This window comes from Pseudophryne corroboree, chromosome 7 (assembly GCF_028390025.1).
Source record: "Pseudophryne corroboree isolate aPseCor3 chromosome 7, aPseCor3.hap2, whole genome shotgun sequence".
Taxonomy (NCBI): domain Eukaryota; kingdom Metazoa; phylum Chordata; class Amphibia; order Anura; family Myobatrachidae; genus Pseudophryne; species Pseudophryne corroboree.
The window spans coordinates 487,113,633-487,131,536 of record NC_086450.1 but is presented as its reverse complement, the minus strand read 5'-3'; the positions used below and the strand labels follow the sequence as shown (position 1 = coordinate 487,131,536).

General features: G+C 45.1%; 1 pseudogene; it reads right to left on the bottom strand.

The window, feature by feature from the left end:
* Positions 1 to 294: 294 nt before the first annotated feature.
* Positions 295 to 415, bottom strand: LOC134946064 (5S ribosomal RNA; annotated as a pseudogene).
* Between the last annotated feature and the right edge of the window lie 17,489 nt (positions 416 to 17,904).

Here is a 17,904-nt window from a genome sequence, read left to right as displayed (position 1 = left end):
AATAGGATTTAAGGAGTATCTGCGTATGAATATAAAAGCTTCGCGAAAATATGAAAAAGATTATAAATCACTCGTGATATCCATATCACAATCTACCAGTTGCCGGAAATTAATAGCTGTGGTACCAGAATTAATTAAACATTGCACATTGAGACTCATGTAATATATGACCATCATTTTTTCAGCAGATATCCATTATGGATTATTATAAATGCAGAGAATTAAATCATTGGTCATGTGAGAATCGAGTACCCAATCGTATATGTATAAGTGACACTGTGTTCGGGAGTCAATTTATTGCAGTACCAGGGTGTTCAGAGGTGGTCTCCCATCCTAGTACTAACCCGGCCTTTCACTGCTTAGCTTCCAAGGTCAGAAGAGATTTGGGCATCTCCAGTGAGGTATGACCGCAAATATTGTACTCACCCTCTTGAGTCACCCAGGTATGTGCAGCCACCTGGTTAGGTCTCCATGTGACATCAGCCACAAAAGAAATACAAGCATGAGTGACGGCCTGTTATGTGGTAATCACTGAAGAATGCAAAGATTTAGTTATTGAAAGAGTGCATAGAGTCGGTCCTCCCCCTAGGTCTCCAGATGGCCGCCCGCGAGTCACGTTGTTTAGATGCTTGAATTATTTGCACAAACTCGCTTTTTGGACCTCCTCTCGAAAACAACGTAATATATTATGGCAGAATTCGAGACTGTACATTTTTCAAGATTTCTCAGCCGAACTGACAAGAGCCCGAAAAGCATTTAACCCTATATGTTCCAATATGGTGTCTGCAAAGATGAAATTCACAGTTATGTATCCAGCCAGGCTACGTATATTTATCGGAGACAATCATGCAGAATTCACTTCCCCAGCAGACGCTGATGCCTACCTAAACGACATCCTTTCGTCAGAATCGGAAGACATTGGTTACTGCCCGGACACAGCTGCAACCTGAAGGAGACGGTATCCTCAACTGTTTGTTATTCTATGTTGTCATAGACATTCATGGACCTTGTGCATTAGCCACAGAACCTCGTGAAAGTACCTATGGCTAACTATTCAATTTTATTTATTTATTTATTTTTTTCTTTTCTCTCTATGAAACACTTTATACCAGTTGTCTAACCCTTACTCGCTTTCCACTGATACCTCGGTTGTTTAGTTTGCTATGCAACACACCCATTGTTTTCTCATAACATTAAGGTATACACTGTATTCTGTTTTTTTATGTATAAGGTTTTTCCCCCACCATCCAGAAAAGAAATGGATAAAGAAGGTGACAGAAACAAAAAGAAAAAAAAAAACAAAACACATATCTTCTGCACTTATCATATCTTCCTAAATAGAAATCCCTATTACCTCTCCCCCTTCTTCTTCTTTTGTTTGATCCGTGTCTGATGGCTCTCTACCATATTAAATTCGTATATTGTTTCTTCTGGAGCAATTTTCTGCGTCCTCCACTCGATTCCATAATTGATAGTTCTCCTTTTCCAACCTTTTCAATTCAACTTGCACTCCTGCCATGTCGTTACATAAGCCTCCAATCCTGTTTTCATTCACAGATACTTTGTGCTGCAGTTGCTGCAGCTGGTGGGTGATATCTGTAACTGCTTTTGTGAGGAGGGGGGTCATTGCCCTGGTGATGGCTTCCGCAAGGTCAGCGCGGGTGAGTGGGGCGTTGGGATTACACACTGCCTGAGGAGTTATTGTGCGATGTTGAGCAGGAGCGGGCTTCTTGGATGCTGGGGAAGCCGGTGGAGTGGAAACGCCGGGCGCCATGTTAGATTCTGCCTGGCGCTTTACCTGGCGTGGGGCCGGAGTTTGCGGAGCGTCTTTCAACAGCGCCGGCTGGGACAAAAACTTGTCCATATGCGCTGTGAGGAGTAGCGGGCAGAATCAGCGGCTATAGAGGCTGATAAGAGCCTTTAAAAGAGAGAGAATCTGCCGGGTTATTGCGGAGCTCCGGAGCCTTGCTTCCTCACCACATAACGCCGGAACCGGAAGTCTTAAATCCTATTTTATGAGTTACCTATTAAAAATGTTTTTATCAGTATCAATATGTTACATTGTTACCCTCTGAATTAGAGTGCTCCCAAAAAAGAGTCTACTTTCCAACACTTCTCTGTTTTGGTTTTTCTTGACTGTTTAATTTGACTCTTGGGAGCACCACTGAAAGCAACAAGCATTGGTATTAGGATTGATTATCCACACACATTTGGTTGCTATATCTAGAAGCAATTCAGTGATAATTCAGTTTTTCAGAGGCTACTATCTATCAGACTAAGGACTTGTGCGGTTCCCAATTCTTTTCTTTCAAAAATGTAATTATTTTACAAATTTAATAAATGTATATTTTTTAATCCACGAATCTTGTTGATACATTCACTTACTCTGCATGTCCTTAGCGCTGTGTTTATTTTTCTTCACAAGTGGTTCTTATCTGCCGTCAAATTCTAGATTTCTATGAGAACAAAGACTGAGATGTCTGTAGGGTGGGAAAGCACACTATGCAACACATTAGCCATAAAACCCAGTCAGAAGTGTATAAAATATCAGACAAGTATGGGGGAATAATGGGAATATACTAACCACTGTGTCACACCGCTCTCTTTTCTTTCCAGGGAACAATGTATAACTCAGCTAGTACAAGAACTGTGGCAAAAACCGCTGACAAGGAGAAGAAGCCCGTGCCACAAACACCCACGAAACATGGAAACAAAACACATAAACCTCAGAAGCCCCCCAGACCTAGAATCATGTTCTTGTCTTGGCCAACGCAGATGCATAGAGAATGGCTGCACAACCTATTTACAGAGAACATTAATTACACTGAAATATATACCAGTAATACCATGAATATTGCAAAGAAGTCTTCTAGATGCTCGCACTGCGTCCTTTACTGTAACAAGGACAATTTACTCCAGTTTTTAAAAAATGAATACTTGGTGAAGATGTTTCTCGCTGAATTTGGTAAGAAATATGAAGGTTTCAACCTTTTGCTCATTCTTATCCTATTTGCAGATGGATAGTAATAATAATTTCAAAGTAACTGAAGATGTAATTCAGAGGCGGACGCAATGCCGATGTTTGCGCAGTTGGCGATTATATGCGCGTTCCCCAGAAAACACCTGTGACGCATGCTTTACACAGTGTTTGCAGACACCACTGTTGTTGGTGTAGCTTGCAGTAGAGCTTCCGGTGAACGTTCCTGGACGGTGGCTAGGAGCTGCGTTCCCAAATGCAGAGCCACAGTCGCAGAGGCCATGTTTACAGGAATATGAGAAGGAAACACTGAGCAGGAGATAGGTTGTCACAAGTGTCGATTGTGTGCCCATGGTGGATGTATGTATCTACAGTATATAGCGCTTATCTCCCCATCAGATTAACATTTGCAAATTAAAGAAAAAAATAAATACATGATGCAAGATAAGCGTAAATGATTATAGACAAAGGTAGTGTTAACATTTTTATTTTCAAAGAAACTAAAGGGTCATTGATGAAATGTACATCCTGAGCCTTTTATTTGAATTGTTCTACATCGCAGGCCTCTAAAACAAATTGTGAAGCAGCAAGTTGCAGAGAGTCAGTTGCAAAGCTGAAAGCACAAGCCTCAAGTGAAGTAAGGGAGGCTCAGTGGTGCAAGTATGCGGGTGGGCTCGGGTACGGGGTACTCTTAAGAATATGGCAGCGGGTACTCAGTACCACCTGCCGCACACTTTGCATTCGTGACCGCCATTACCACAATTATAATGCGCCACAAAGTAACAAGACCATGATGCTTGGCAGCATGACAGCGCCTCCCAGTTTGTCAGGGTTTGTCAGCGCAACGGTGATGTCATGACGCCGCATCACACTTCCTCCTCTGGCAGCTGTGGCTGGCGTGAATAGATGAGCCTGATTGCACTTTCCCGCAGCGTCTCTTGCTAGGAGCATTCATTTCTAATTGTGGACACTGCTATATATGACTTCTATTGTAATGTGGACACTATTATATATTTCTATTATATCAGGGGCCCTACTACACTATATATTCCTGTTATAATTACATTGGGGGCATTACTACATATATTTATTATACTGCGGGCATTACTATATATATATTTATATTATATCAGGGGCCCTACTACACTATATATTCCTGTTATAATGGAGGCATCATTATATATTGTTATTACATTGGGGGCATTACTATATATTTCTATTATACTGGAGGCATTACTATATATTTCTATTATACTGGAGGTAGTACTATATATTTCTAGCATTGCCTCCAGAGTGCAAAGAAAAGGGGCTTTGTAGTGTCGCCACGCCACTAGTGTCATGTAGCCACTCCCACTTGTGGCCACTCCCCCTCACTACACATGTCCACGCCCATTTTTCAGCACTCAGTACCACTAAGAAAATATTTCTACTTGCACCACTGGGGAGACTCCAGGTACTTCTAATAGTCCACCTGCAGACAGAGCCGACCCTAGCCAATATGATGCCCTAGGCAAGATTTTGGCTGGTGCCCCCTAGTACCACCGCTAGTGCCACCACTGACCCTGCACCCCTTTCCCATCACCTTCACCCCTCACCCATAGTAGTCCTCATTTTGGTGCTCCTACCCCCTATATTTTAAATAGGAACAGTGCGCACATTTGGCATGCAGCCCAAAAAGGGGTGTTTTCTTGCTGGGAAGGGGCATGGTCACACAGTAGTACCCCCAATTCAAATTAAGCCACACACTAGTGCAACTTTATTCACATTTTATTATGCGATAGTGTCCCTTATTCACGTTACATCACATAGTAGTACCACTTTACCTTATATACATCACAGTAGTGCCCCTTATTCACATTGCATCACACTGAATTGCTCATTATTCACATTACACTACACCATATTGCTCTTTATTCACATTAGACCACACCGTAGTGCCCTTTCTATATGTTATGCCACACAGTAAAGCATCTTATACACATAAAGTCACACATTAGTAATGCCTTTATGCACATAAATACCACACAGTAATGCCCCTTACACATATGACACACATTATTAATGTCCTTATAAACATAATGCGACTTACACATTATAATAACCTTTATTAATGCCCTTATACACATACTGTCTCTTACACATATACCGCACATTATTTGTGCACTTATACACATAATGACACACATAATGCCCCTTACACATTGCCGCACATTATTAATGTATTTATACACATGACACACATAGTGCCCCTTAAACATATGCAGAACACTATTGCACAACCAACTAGCCCGCACACATCACTCACACTGCCGCCAACACTGTGACCTCTTCCTCTGCTTGGATACAGATGTGTCCTCATATATCTTGCCACAATGCGCCATGCAGCAGGAGATGCCTGTTGTGAGTCAGCCGGCAGTTCTACTAACGTTGGGTGCCTTTTTTTTTATAGAAATGCATCTTATTTGCTTTGCTATGTGGCTAGGATGCGCAAGTGGCTTCTGTTGATTAAAATGATATGCAGCATGCCTACATACTGTGTGTGACTGTGGCTGTATCTGCATACGGAATGCTACATTACAGTGATTTCCAGGAATACACTGTAACATAGCATTTCATATGCAGATACAGCCGCAGTCACACACAGCATATAGGCATGCCGCATATCGTTTTAATCAGCAGAAGCTGCTTGTGCCCCTTGGCATACAAAGTGTCCTAGGCATTTGCCTAGTTTGCCTATGCCTATGTCTGGCTCTGACTGCAGATGTAACTTCGCTCAGGAGTAGTGTAAGGAAATGCCTTGGACCCTGGTTATATAGGGCTATGAAAGTCAGTAACAGTCATAAAAACCACATTTGCTATCTTACATGAGGCCAATCAATGGAGTAGAGCAGTGGCATCACAAGACGGGTGCGGGGGGTACGGCCCGCACCAAGTGTGACGCCTAGAAGGGGTGACACCACACTGTGGGCTCCTCTGCAGTGACAGGAGCCGAGCGCTGCAGTGTGAAAGTCTGCTACAGCACCTGGCTCCCTTTGTTAGCGGCCACGCCCCTTTTTGCTGGGAATGTGACCCCGGCACGCTGGGATATGAAGGGTGCGCACCGGGTGTCACCACACCCGGTGACACCAATGGAGTAGAGCTTAGGTTCTCAAACTCGGCTGTCAGGACCCCACACAGTGCATGTTTTGCAGGTGCACAGGTGTATTAATTACTCACTGACACATTTTAAAGGGTCCACAGGTGGAACTAATTATGTCACTTGTGATTCTGTGAGGAGACCTGCAAAACATGCACCGTGTGGGGTCCTGAGGACCGAGTCTGAGAACCTGTGGAGTAGAGAATGGCCCTTATGTGGCTCTTATGTGTATTATGCATATTTGCCTACCTGCCCCTCTCCATGAGGGAGAAAATGCTCTGTTCCTGGACTTTCCTGGTAATGTATGATTGCCATCACCTGTGGTGAGCTAGTTAATTGATAAGAAAGGTGTTTCACCACAGGTGACGGCAATCATACATTACCAGGAAAGTCCAGGAACAGAGCATTCTCTCCCTCATGGAGAGGGTCAGGTAGGCAAGTATGTATTATGCCAACAGGCATAATACCCTCCTGGAACCCAGTTAGACACCAGTTTAATCAGAGGCGTAACTGTTGGAAATTGTGGGAAGAAGCTCAAATAAAATACTTTGCGGTATCCTACAAGGTAGAAATCACGCTACCAGCTAACTCGCTAGTGAGTGGCCGGCACCCACGCTCAGCTGCAGGCTCCGCTCATCTGCCATCCAAGAATATACTGTAACATTTAAAATGCTTGTATTGTTTTTTTTTTTTTACCATTACAATTGAAAGTATAAAAATGTAGGTGACAACTTGTATACTTTTGTGTTTTGTGCAGAAAAGGTGCCAGTGATTGTGGTAGCTGATGATCTGGAAGGTGAAAAATCAGAGGAAGAAATAAGAAAGTTTTTTGACAACTCCAGTATAAGAATCCACCCATCCCTGAATTTGTTCACTTTCACAAAGGAGGAGACCAAGAAAGAAAATCTCTCATATCTCACATATGATTCTAAAACCATTCAACAGATAGAGGACAAATGTACTAAACTCCACAATATAATCCGGTCAAGAGGTAAGGTCTCCATACAGTAGGTCTATGTGATAGGTTTCAAAGTAGAGAAAAGAACATCTACAAATGTGTCCACTTACACCTAGCCCATACTTGCCTACCTGACCCTCTCCATGAGGGAGAAAATGCTCTGTTCCTGGACTTTCCTGGTAATGTATGATTGCCATCACCTGTGGTGAGCTAGTTAATTGATAAGAAAGGTGTTTCACCACAGGTGATGGCAATCATACATTACCAGGAAAGTCCAGGAACAGAGCATTTTCTCCCTCATGGAGAGGGTCAGGTAGGCAAGTATGACCTAGCCTCCTTGCACATTATACACCCCTTCTAGTCACACCATGCCATCACGTCACTCGGTAGTGCCAAGCGTCTTTACGTGCGACTTTTTCCAATAAATGCATCTTATTCGTAAAACGATGCTAATAGGATGCACAAGCGGGCTCTGCTGATTACAATGTTATGCTGCGTGCCTATATTCTTTATGTGACCGTGGCTGTATCTGCATATGAAATGCTACATTACAGTGTTTTCCTAGAAAACAGCCACTGACACTGTAGCGAAGCATTCCGTATGCAGATACAGCCGCAGATGTTGACGGAATATAGGCATGCCGTATATCCTATTACTGACACTGTAATGTAGCATTCCGTATGCACATACAGTCGCAGATGCTGACAGAATATAGGCATGCCGTATATCCTATTACTGACACTGTAATGTAGCATTCCGTATGCAGATACAGCCGCAGATGCTCAACAGACAGAGAGGAGGGGGGTGCAAATCCCCACCCATAAATTCCCTTCCGCACACTGAAAATTACCTGTAACCATCCCTGAACCTATCTGGTAATAAAATTCAGAGAATTAGTCACAAATGTTTGCAAACACATGTTTAGCTGCTGGCCACGTCACGGCTTCTCCGATACAGCCGCAGATGCTGACAGAATATATGCATGCCGTATATCCTATTACTGACACTGTAATGTAGCGTTACATATGCAGATACAGCCGCAGATGCTGACAGAATATAGGCACGCCACATATCACTATAAGCAGCAGAGTCTATTTGTGCATCTTATTCATATACAGTAGCGATTCTAATAAGACACATTTTCAGCAAAAAAGTCACCCGACGCTAACAGAGGTGTCAGCTCACTCTCGCCAGGCATCTCCCTCTGCATGGTGTACAGAGATAAGATGTATGAGGAGACATCTGTACATTTTCCTTTCATAATGAATTCAGCTTGTTGCTCCAATGTTGCCAGATTTTTTTCCAAACATCTTTTCCTTTTCTTCTCTACACGATGAAAGAAATTGATTAAAGATAGAATATTGAATTTTAACATGACTTATTTTCCCTCAGTGCACATTAACGAAGAGGTTATGCAGGAACAATGATGATAAGACTCACATGACTTATTTTTGGGATATGTGGGTGAGAGCCGCAACGCTGTGAGGGAAAATAAACAAACGCATTTTTCAGAATTGACACCGGACTAGTGGCAGTGTTAGGGTTAATGATATAGTTGCTGGGTAGTTATGGTTATTGCATCACCCAAAAGAATTAAAGGCCAGTCTTGGTCATGAGTAGATGTAGGAGGTTATATAATGGGCGTGTAAGAGGTGATTCTGCCTAGGGATGGCCATCAACATGGACTCCATCAGTGGTTGCCATAGCTGGTGAAAAACACCTGGAGTCTAAGCATTGAATACTTCCGCATGTGCAAAAGAGGTGTGCATCCTTCCCAGCAAACTGTATGAGCTGGTGGAAGGGCTGATCTGCTGACAGACAACTGGGCTCAGCTGGGCCCATCCCAGCAAACAGGGGTGTATCTACCCCTTGGCCAGTATGGAAATTGCCAGGGGTGCCGGCAGAGGAGGGATGCCACCCGGTGGTGCCGTTTGAGGCCAGGGGTTAGAATCACATGGTACAGGAAGGACCTGTGCAGAACATCGGGCAATAGCCACTGCGACTGGAGACGTTTTCTGGTGGCGCAGCTACACTACAGTGAAGAAACCTTAAAGAAAATACAGTTCCCAGCAGCCCTTGCTGCTGGGAGCTTCCATCAGCCAGGCCAAAATTAGTACATACTGTCCCCTAAGATTTTTAAAGGGTGTTTTCACCTCCATGAGTTCCTTCACTCCATCTCTCCTCTTTATGATAGACCAGAATGGATTAGATATTTTTCTGTTGTTCATGTTCTCTGTTGGTGGGTGGTTCCCTTTTTCAGGTGTAGAGTTTCATTCATGATTATTGATGTGCTTTTCATGGTTCTGATACAGGCTGCCATTTGGATAAAGAAGTATCTGGATTGGTGGTCAATCATTTCTTTATTGGGCATCCAGAACCAAGGTGGACAGGATTCAGTCCATGTTCTAGAGTGCCCGGGATATTAGATGGATTGAGCGTATGTTGGGTTTGTTCAGACAGTTCCGGCTCCTCCACTCAAGCAGAAACTGCTATTTTTGTTTTTCACATATATTATGCAAAGCGCAACAAGCAGCAACTGCATCCGGCATTACTGTAGCTGTATGTCACTGTCATTCTTCTTTAGCAAACAACATCAACGTCCTTTCAGCCATCCAAAGTTCAACCACCATCCTTGCAGAACTAAGGGTGTGAGTGAAGTGAATTTGTTCCGCTGACAGTTGGTGATGCTAGGTAAAGCCTCAATGGGTACGCCGCATCTCTAATAATATGTACAGGCATCTCCTTAAATGCTTGCTTCACTTTGCCCCCTTGAGTGCAAACAGAAGATATCCCAACACCAAACACGCAGGAAATTGTGCGATATTCTCCTGGGGTTGCATACCACCATAACACAACCGCTAGTCTTTCACTTGGCTCAATAGGTTTTCTGTAGTTGGTCATCTGTTTAGAAAGTGCTGCGGTGATACAGTATGTTCCAGCAAATAGTGAAACGTTGAACGCAACATTTGAAAGTGTGCCATCCACTGCTCATCTTCAAAGCCTCCACGGTAGACCAGAAAGCCTGCCCATTTCTTCACTCCCTGATCCACATTCTCTTGTTTGTCTCAGTGCGGAATGTCACTATGGAGGCAATTGTGGACAACATCAAAGCTCTCCTGCACAAATAATAGCATTAATCATTAACCCTCTCAGCTATATATTGCACCCGTCACCTCTGTAAATAGCACTCTGCAAGGTAGCACAAGCTGCCTCCGGCTCTCACTTGCTGTGTGAATCTACAGTAATCCACAATAATGCAGGATCTCCGGGCTACACAGTGGTAACTCGTCGGCCACCAATAAAGCAAAACAGTCAGCAGTCACCTCTCTCATGACTCATCTTTCTGAGCCTCAACGTCCACGTTTGATGGCTCACACTAGTTTTGCAGGTCAGACGTGGGTGCAGTGTGATTGGGACTACACATGAATAACCCGGGTCCAAAGTGCAGTGTGAAAGGGACAACACAGGAATAACCCGGGTCCAAGGTGCAGTGTGAAAGGGACAACACAGGAATAACACGGGTCCAAGGTGCAGTGTAAAAGCGGACAACACAGGAATAACCCGGGTCCAAGGTGCAGTGTGAAAAGGGACAACACAGGAATAATCAGGGTCCAAGGTGCAGTGTAAAAGGGGACAACACAGGAATAACCCGCGTCCAAGGTGCAGTGTAAAAGGAGACAACACAGGAATAACCCAGGTCCAGATTGCAGTGTAAAAGCGCACAACACAGGAATAACCCGGGTCCAAGGTGCAGTGTAAAAAGGGCAAAACACAGGAACCCGGGTCCAAGGTGCAGTATAAAAGCGGACAACACAGGAATATTCCGGGTCCAAGGTGCAGTGTAAAAGGGGATAACACAGGAATATCCCGGGTCCAAGGTGCAGTGTGAAAGGGGACAACACAGGAATATCCCCGGTCCAAGGTGCAGTGTGAAAGGGGACAACACAGGAATAATCAGGGTCCAAGGTGCAGTGTAAAAGGGGACAACACAGTAATAACCCGGGTCCAAGGTGCAGTGTAAAAAGGGACAAAACAGCAATAACCCGGGTCCAAGGTGCAGTGTAAAAGCGGACAACACAGGAATAACCCGGGTCCAAAGTGCAGTGTAAAAGCGGACTACACAGGAATAACCCGGGTCCAAGGTGCAGTGTAAAAGCAGACAACACAGGAATATCCCGGGTCCAAGGTGCAGTGTAAAAGGGGACAACAAAGGAATAACCCGGGTCCAAGGTGCAGTGTAAAAGGGGACAAAGTAGGAATAACCCGGGTCCAAGGTGCAGTGTAAAAGGGGACAACACAGGAATATCCCGGATCCAAGGTGCAGTGTAATAGGGGACAACAGAGGAATATCCCGGGTCCAAGGTGCAGTGTAAAAGCGGACAACACAGGAATAACCCGGGTCCAAGGTGCAGTGTAAAAGCGGACAACACAGGAATATCCCGGGTCCAAGGTGCAGTGTAAAAGGGGACAACACATGAATATCCCGGGTCCAAGGTGCAGTGTAAAAAGGGGACAACACAGGAATATCCCGGGTACAAGGTGCAGTGTAAAAGGGGACAACACAGGAATATACCGGGTCCAAGGTGCAGTGTAAAAGGGGACAACACAGGAACCCGGGTCCAAGGTGCAGTGTAAAAGGGGACAACACAGGAATATCCCGGGTCCAAGGTGCAGTGTAAAAAGGGGACAACACAGGAATATCCCGGGTACAAGGTGCAGTGTAAAAGGGGACAACACAGGAATATCCCGGGTCCAAGGTGCAGTGTAAAAGGGGACAACACAGGAATAACCCGGGTCCAAGGTGCAGTGTGAAAGGGGTTTGAGGAGCTGTGACACAGCTATAAACCGTGTTCAATAACCTGGCTCGGACATGGGATTTAGGTGTAAAAGGAGCATTAGTAAAGATTGAATGCTGACCACTGTGCAGAGTGCTTAACTTACAAATAAATCCCTCGGTAGTCTGTAAATTAATTGGTGTGGCAGATCTTAGAACCCTCTAGTTAGGCCTAAAGGACCATCTAAGTCAATAACTAAATAATTGCCAGGTAGATTAGGAGGAGGGAGCTTTGTGTGATAATGAAAACATCTTAATTATTCTGTCAACTAACTACATTTCTCTCTGATTTGTTACCTGACAGTATGTCTGGATGATGAATCCCAACTCCGTAGACCACCATCTAATGTGGTGAGATACTATATTTTATATTATTATTATTATTATTATTATTATTATTGGAAAAAATTCTATTTTATTTTGTGTTTAGACTAATTATATAAGTTCTTTATGGTAAATGACCGTTGATATGATTTATTCACAATATACTGCACAACTCAGTTTTTGCAGTAATGGGACCTATTATAGAGGAGGACACATGGGAGTTGACATCCTGACATCCTGGGGTATATTTATTAAAAGTAAATTTTTGGTTAATTTTGATCGATTTTTGGTCGATTATGATCGATTTTGGTCGATGTTTTGATGATGTTTTGACCAATCATCGAACAAAATATACACTCACATGATATTTATTCCAGAGGCCTGGTCACCCGTCGAATCCATTGGTGCCAGTGCCAACTGTCAGGATCTGATCTGAGGTATGGATGTCTCCAAACCCATGTCAGGAATCTGTGGAGTTTGATTAGCGGAGTGTTGGAAGCCGGATGGACTAACGTAGTTCTTTCACATCAATAAAGCAGTATACAGCTGGAACCCTTGAACTATAGAAACTGGGGTCTTGGAGAAAATCAGATACGGTCTAATGGGAACAGGAACTAACACTGAGTGGTTGGTGGAGACCCAGAGTAGGGGCATGAAATCTAACCTGCCGGTGGATTTCACCAGATGAGCGCTGCGCCTTACGAGCCGGTCATGTTTCCCCTGTCAGGGTCACTCGGAGCTAGCATTAAATGCACTAAAAGATGCAGCTTGCAGTCAATATCCAGAGTTGATGGAACAGGTATCAGGTTATCAGGCTGGAGCTGTAGATACTCTGTATCAATCTGGTACTAATGGAACTGAGGTCGAACTGGAACCAATAGTGTTTCATATCGGACTGAAACCGACGATGATCAGTATCGGACTGGAACCGATGGTGTTTGGTATCGGACTGGAACCAATGGTGTTTGGTATTGGACTAAAGTCCATCCGGTAAACAAGGGTGGTCTCAGGAAAAGGTCTCCCCTAATTGGTAGAGTCATGCCACAGGGTCACTATGAGCTCTCTTCTCGTGTTTTCATGCCATAATGTCTGATTCGGTCTCAGGAGTGAACAATTGGTTCCTGAAATGAATCCCTTAATCACTCCCTGTTTTAACCCCTTATACTATTTGTGACATCAGAGAGGCTCCAGCTGTTCCCAACTTCCCGTACTTAGTTTTGTGACTGGATGGAGGTGGCCCAGAATAAAACATCACATCTGACATGGGTTAACTAACAGTAGTCTGCCCAATCCTATAATCCGGGCCACTGTGGGGAAATAGAATCTTTGTTACGACCATTCCTCAGGAGTCCCAGTGGTCTTCTTAAATATATTGACAGAATGGGCCTTGGGCAGTCCATCCTGTCACATGCATTACCACCTTATTTGCATATTCTAGTACCTGTAACAATATTCTCTTACCTCAATGCCTTACAACAGACTACATGGGGGACTGTAGAGTTTCTGATTGACAGCATTTTCCTGCAGACATCGGTCTATGGGGGGTTATTCAGGTTTGTTAGCAAACCAAAAAAGTTAGCAATTGGGCAAAACCATTATGCACTGCAGGTGGGACAGATGTAACATGTGCAGAGAGAGATAGGTTTTGGTAGGGTATGCTCAAACTGAAATCTAAATTGCAGTGCCCAAATTAAGCAGCCAGTATTTACCAGGGACGTGCGGTGAGCTAAATGGCTCAGGAGGCACTGGCTAGCACCAGAGACAGATTTACAGCCAATATATGAGCCCAAGGGTACATCTGGGCATTATACACAGGTGCAGCAGTATAAACTCCTGGAAATCTGGTGAGTTTTGATCAGTGATGTGCGGAAAAATACTTGTTACAGTCAAAACTCTGGTACAAACGTTAGTATGACAGGAAGGGCTGTGCCTCACCTGCCTCACCCCACCGCATGTCACTGGTATTTACCCTGCACAGAAACAATATAACCCACCCAAATCTAACTCTCTCTGCACATGTTACATCTGCCCCACCTGCAGTACACATGGTTTTGCCCAATGGCTAGGTTTTTTGGTTTGCTAACAACTCTGAATAACCCCCTTTTTCTGTTTCCTTGCAGAAACTGGGGACTGTTGGGATCTTCTCTAGATCTGCTCCATCTGATTATGCCTGGATGGAGACTCTACTTAGATCCTCAGAACTTCATGATATCATTCAGGATGTCAGAACCTTATACATCTCCAACACAGCATATGTAGCATTTTTTGATGAGGTCCGTCGCTGCAAATTCGGGATCCTGTATCACACCAAGAACAGAGGGAGAGTAAATATTACCAATGTGACGGACTCTCTGTATGATAAAGAACTGCAGCATATGTCAACGGTGCTGGGTGAGTGGTGTGCAGAGCTTTACTTACTATACCATATCGTCTTTACAGTAAGATTAACAGAAGGCTGCCTTCAGCCTGAAATGGGGTTAAACCCGGAGGCTGAGATGGATTTTCATGATGTCAACTTTGGAGGAGAAGGGTGGTGTTAAGCTACGACTGACTTCATGACTGAATGTAGGTCCATCAAAAATGTATTTGGGGAATTATTTTGGGAGAGGATGTTTTATTAGGGATGCGGTCAGGATGGCAGTGGCAGTCGGACTCCCAGCGCCGGAATCCCGACACGCAGCCATGATGCCGACACAGGAACTCCGACAGCAGACAAAAGAATCCCGACACCCAGCAATGCCGCTCACTGTTATTGTTAGTCTGCGGGGTTGGGGGCTTGGGGGGCTGGTAGGTTAGGTGTAGGCACCCCGGGGAGGGTTAGGGTTAGGCTATGTTGAAGAGAGGGTAAGGGTTAGGCTACAGGGAGAGAGGGTTAGGTATAGGCACCACCAGGGAGAGTTAGGCTGTGGGGAAGAGAGGGTTAGGGTTAGGGCGTGGGGCAGGGAGGGTTAGGCTACAGGGAGAGAGGGTTAGGGATAGGAACCCTCGGGGAGGGTTAGGTTTAGGCTGTGGGGATTGGGTTAAGTTTAGGCACCACCAGGTAGGGTTAAGGTTAGGCTGCAAGGGGAGGTTTAGGGTTAGGTTGTGAAATTAAGGGTTAGGGGGGTATTGGGGGGGAGTATACTTACCTAGCCCCTGTTGGGATTATCTCCATCAGGATGCCATGGTCTTCTGACTGCCGACATCCTGACCGCCGGTTAAGTTTATCACACACATTTTATTAGCCTGGTCTTCACAGGCTGGGGCCATCTTTAATTCTGATTCTTCCCCTCTCCCTCCCTGGAGGTTGCTGGGTTGCCCCAGCTCAGGCTCTTTAAACCGGCCATGGTTCAAAATATATAGGAAACAATATCTGTAGGGGTCCTCCATATTTAATGAACCAGCTCTGGGCTCTTGGAGCCCGGCCTGGCTCTAAAAATACATGGAAAGAATGAGTAAAGGTTCCCCGAAGTTTTGGAACCTGCACCATTCTTCACTAGCAGGGTGTAAAGTCCCAGCCTGGGGACAAACTTTTCGGGATCACCCCTTCCAAAGCATTAGCCCTCTAACTAGTCAGGCCAGGGATTCCTGAGAAAGTGGGGACACCCCCCACTAAAGAGTTTCCCCTGCACCCCTGGGAGGTGAGTGAAGGGTTGATAGCTTTCAGTAAAGGTCAGATTAAACTAATAGTGTCCTGTACAGGGGTTACTACAGATCCCAGCAAGCCTCCCCTGCATGCTGGCACTTGGAGAACCACAAGTATCAGCATGCAGGCCATTAAGGGCCCATTGGTATCTGTAGTCCTCCTGTAAAATAAATATGAAAAAAAGCACAGTACACACACAACGATCTTTATTACACATACACTCACACACCGTGAACATACTTACCTTGTCACTGGCACCTGTCGGTCCCCTTCTCCAGTAGAAGTCCAGGGAGCTGGTTGGTCCTTTTTTTCTCCAGTAACATCCCCAATTGTTCAAAAATAAACCTGAACCTTCCGGATTGAGAAGAGCTTTATATGTGTATATACTGTAGCTCTTCTCCCGTAAGTGATGGAACCACCATGAGTTCTTTCCCTTCTATGGCCGCCAGCCAATCAACGCTTGCTACCATGATAATAGGCCACTGATTGGCTGTGAGTTGCCTATCTGTTGCCAATCAATGGCCTGAAAAAACCTATTGAATGTCGACTTTCTATAGGGGCTATATAGCTCCACACAGGTAGAAAGCATACTTCCTCCCTCTCTCTCTCTCTCTCTCTCTCTCTCTCTCTCTCTCTCTCTGTATACTGTATATAGTCAGATAGATATTATATAAATAGATATGAGCTAGATTATAAATATAGGTATACACTGATCTATATACAGCAGCTCACTAGGGATAATTATAATTAGAGATGAGCGGGTTCGGTTCGTCGAGATCCGAACCCCCCGAACTTCACCTATTTTACACGGTTCCGAGGCAGCCTCGGATATTCCCCCCTTGCTCGGTTAACCCGAACAAGGCCGAATGTCATCATCCCGCTGTCGGATTCTTGCTAGATTCGTATTCTATATAAAGAGCCGCGCGTCGCCGCCATTTTCACTCGTGCATTGGAAATTGAATGGAGAGGACGTGGCTGCGTTCTCTGCCTGAAAAGCTCCATATCTGTGTTAGGCGCCGAGGGTCCGCCCGTCAGTGCGGCCCGGCGCCTAGCAACTAGGGACGCCGCAGGCAGACAGCCGCCGGCTCCCTAGCAACGCTAGACGCCGGGCGCACGGAGCCGCTCAGACCCTAGCAACGGGGATGCCACGGTCTGACCGCGTTCCCCTTTGCTGGGTCTTAATTAATCAAGTGCTTGTGTATTCTGGCCGTGCAGCATGCAGCTGCACGGCATCATGTTGTAATTAGCCCTGTCTGGCACCTGATTGGAGGGCTTCCATTTAAAAGCACTCTCAGGACTTCTCACAGACGCCGGTTATAGCTTCCTGTTTGCTGTGTCAGTTACAGAGAGTTTCCAGTCCTGCTCAACCCGGTTGTTCCTGTCCTCAGTGATCCAGTACTCGGAATTTGTCATCTATTCCTGGAGTCCGACCGAGCACCTTTAACATCCTGTGGTGTTCGTGAGTTGCGGCGTAGCCGTGTGTTGCGGCTTGACCGCTTACTATTTATTATTTAGTTTATTGTGTTCTGGAGCTTTTGCGGAGGATTCCGCTCCCACAAATCCACTCTGGTATCCAGCGGTGCTGGATAGGAGTTACGGATCAGTGGATCTTTGGTTGTCCTTTTCCCTGGCGGTTTGTCCGCACATACTTTTGGTTTAAGTTAGATAGCTTGTAACCCCTGGCCTGGTTGCTTAGTCAGAGGGCCCCTTGTTATCACCCTGTCTCGGATTTCCCTTTGTCTCCCATTAAGACCTGAGGGGGCATCGGGGTTGGGCAGACATAATCCGCCCTTCGAACGCGGCTGCCATGGGCTCAAGCAACCATAGTCTCGCAAGGGATTTCTGATAACACGGGCGAGACAACGGAGTTAGGGCGCCAGGGGTTACTAGGCTTTCCTGCTCCCGTAACCAGCATATCTTTCCAGTACTCAGACCTCTGCCATAAGATCTCCTCTGGTCTGGAGTACGGGAATCATAACATTATAACCGGCCAGACTAAAATTTAAAATTAAACAGGAGTTAATTTTTTCCCTTATTCTGTTGGGAGATT